This window comes from Rhineura floridana, chromosome 11 (assembly GCF_030035675.1).
Source record: "Rhineura floridana isolate rRhiFlo1 chromosome 11, rRhiFlo1.hap2, whole genome shotgun sequence".
Classification (NCBI taxonomy): domain Eukaryota; kingdom Metazoa; phylum Chordata; class Lepidosauria; order Squamata; family Rhineuridae; genus Rhineura; species Rhineura floridana.
In genome coordinates this window covers 29,409,481-29,412,771 of record NC_084490.1, presented here as the reverse complement: position 1 = coordinate 29,412,771, position 3,291 = coordinate 29,409,481, and the positions used below count along the sequence as shown (strand labels likewise).

At 39.5% G+C, this 3,291-nt stretch overlaps 1 long non-coding RNA gene across 1 annotated transcript; it reads right to left on the bottom strand.

Moving 5' to 3' along the window:
* Positions 1–520: 520 nt before the first annotated feature.
* LOC133366253 (uncharacterized) lies at positions 521–2,750 on the bottom strand. The gene is made up of 3 exons (XR_009758371.1): positions 2,711–2,750; positions 1,449–1,575; positions 521–611 (listed from the first exon to the last, which is right to left on the bottom strand). It is a non-coding gene; the product is annotated as an uncharacterized LOC133366253 (long non-coding RNA).
* Positions 2,751–3,291: the final 541 nt, after the last annotated feature.

The following is a 3,291-nucleotide window of genomic DNA, read 5'->3' as shown; positions in this document are numbered from 1 at the left end:
GGTGACAAGATCAAGGGCCTTCTCAGTGGTGGCCCCCGAACTGTGGAATAGTCTCCCTGAGGTGGTCCGCCTGGCGCCGACACTGTCATCCTTTCGGCGCCAGGTTAAAACCTTCCTTTAATCCCAGGCATTTTAATTCTAATTTCTAATTTTATTTTTGTTAATGTATTGTAATGTCTGAAACTTGATTCTAAGCCTTTGCTGTTATAGACTGTGATATTTTGATTTTAGATTGTGATGTTTTTTTGTACCATATTGTATTTTATTGTATTTATGTTCACCGCCCAGAGAGCTATTGCTAGTCGGGCGGTATATAAGTTTTAAAAATAAATAAAAATAAATAAATAAGGAAAGTAAGGTAGCAAAGCAGGATGGAGATGAGAAGAAGGCAGGTGAGGTTCTGGTTGTTGGCTCTTACAGTTGGAGTATTCCAGTTCCTTAGAAAGGTTTGGATCACAAAAAGTGTGATCAAAGAAAAGGAAATAGAAACTGAAGTTAAAGTGATTCCTAAGGGCTCATCGTAGGTTAGGAAAGTTATAAACTTGGGGATACATTGGTCCTTGTTTTCATTTGGATATTGATCTTCAGGGACTTGACACAATGGACTGCATCTGAAAGGGATACATAAACATTGAGTCAGTCCATCAGTTTATATAATGATGCAGTGATGAAGAAATCCATACTTCATGCTGTACAATAATTGCACCCATTCCATTCAACATGCTGACATGTATTTAACAAAGGAGATGACACCAAAGTGAGAGCAGCAGTGACCCAAAGCCAGTCACATCAATTAAAATTATGAGAGAGGCTCTGCCATCAGGATTACAAACTGAATAAGAAAAGACACAGAAGCAAATAGGGACAAAAGTACAAGATAGTCTCACATTCCCACCACTCTTGGGACAATTTCATAACACCTGTTATCAACTAACATGTATTTTGTAGAATAAGAAGGTGGGAAAAATCTGAAAAATAATAGATGCTGCTAATAATGTTTTCCTGAATTTAAGATTCAAAAATGAGAAAACCGAGAGCACCAAAACAGTCAGATCCTTCCTTCCATACCCATCAGGAAAGGGGGGGATGTTTTCCAGGAAATGCACATTTAAACAGATTACCAGAGGAAGATGCTTGCTGGACACTGCCTCTATTATTTCCAGAGGTAATTAATGCTAAATAATGGTGTCTACTTGCATTAGATATGGTAGGAGTTTCAGGTACCAATTATGCTTGCACTTACATGGTTGATTATGTTGAATGGTTTCTGAAATAAGCAGCAGCAGCAATGCAAAATATATTTGGCAGCAATGACTAGAGTTCCGTTGATATACCAGATTTCTTTCACTTGACAATTGTTCAAATAATAGATCAAATTAAAAATATTTTTGTGAGAATATATAGCTGTTTGAACAGATCCTGAGGCAAATCTGTGCCCTCTCACTTACCTATCTCATTAGAAAACATGTCTTCTGGACATGGAGTGCAGTCATAACAGCAAATGGGTTCCCCCTCCCGAACCATCCTGTGATCTCCAAAGTGACATCTCTCAACACACTGGGAATGAGGCTTTGTCTAATGATAAGAAAGAGGAAAGGATATAGCACCAGCCTTTATAAACATTATAGCAGTATAGAAATGTGGAAAACCCACACTTGGAATTAACGAAAGGAGATCTGTTTCCCTTCTGTGATATGGTTCAAATAACAGAGGAAGTACACACTATAATTTTATTTCACAAAGCATCGAAAAGCAATGATACTTTCACAGTTTGAAAATATTTCAAATGTTGATTTTCAGGAATGATTTAACAAAATGCTACTTCTGAAGAATGATTCTGAAGGCCTTTACCAAACGAAATATGTTCTGAATACACCAAACAGTTCTAATTCCACATTAACCCACCATCAAAACTTAACCCACCATCAAAGGTTCAGTAGAAATGCACTTAAAACTGGATCTAGAGTATGTCTGTGAACCAATAGGGAGAATATCATTCTTGCATTCAATGTGGACTTGTTTGCCTCCACTCTCACCATTTGGAAAGAGGTGGTTTGACTCACAAAGGGAGGGGGTGAGGGTGAAGGCCTCCACGTGGACTTGAGGCCAAAACAGGAAGGGGGAGAGCATGGCTTAAAAGCCAGCATCACCCCAACTTTTCCTCTTCATTGTTTTCTGTGTGCCCACTGTCCCTATGTAGTATGGTCTTTGCTAGCCACCGATTAGGGAATCAGTAGGAATTTTTTGGTTTGATTATCTCTTTCAGATCCTTCCTGTTTTGTCTACTTCATCCTTCTAGGGGGTTGATTCAATTGGCAGGTGAGGAAGGTGGGGGGTAAACAGGATGTATACGGAGATATTGTGGGGTTAAGGCACCTTTTGGGGAGCTGCCAGTACTGGATGCCTGGGGTGACCTGACTTGAGCATTTGAGTGAATGTCAGTACAGTGGAGCCTGGATGTTCCATCTGGGTCCTCACCCACGGCTCACTGAGCAAGTAAGGAGAATTTCTTCTCCATCCTTGGTGGGGAGCCACAGCCAGAGGCTGAATGACATGTCCAGGAACTGGAGAGATCTTTTACTACCAGAAGTAGTTAAATCCTCACCTACCCGCTTGGTTTGAATATGGTTAGTTTGGTTGATATGGTCTGCAGCTTCTCCAAAAATATATATTTTAATCAATATAGCATTATGGGTGAAAGAGAAATTACCTGATATGTTTGTGGAGGGGAGAGGGAAAAATGGGAACAGTCATAACTGATTATTTTCAATTATTTATACAGTAGGGCCCCACTTTTCTGCGGCCTGCTTTTCTGCGTTCTGTTAATACGGCGGCTTTCAATTAGAGTAAGGACCCACATATGGTGCTTGTTCTGCTTTTACGGCATTTTTTGGGCATTGGGCGCCATTCTATTGAATGAGTTCCACTTTTCGGCGGGTTTCACTTTTCGGCAGGTGTCTGGAACGTAACCCAATGCATGAGTGGGGCCCTACTGTAATGTCAATTTGGTTAACCTCATTGGATATATTTCCAAATCTACTACTACTCTTCATGTTTTATCTTTTAGTACAAATCAATTTTTCACACTCTCTTTTTGGCACTTTTGAAGAGGCGATTTCTGCTTCTTTTTTGTACTTAATGTTCGACCATGTTCAAAGACGTAGATCTTAACTCTTCTCCACATGCCCAAACTCTTTCTTTATATGTTGTTTCTTTTTCTAATACAAAAACAAATGAGAAAATATTCATCACCCGAGTTTCATTCATTCCATCTTGTTGTAACAAAAACAT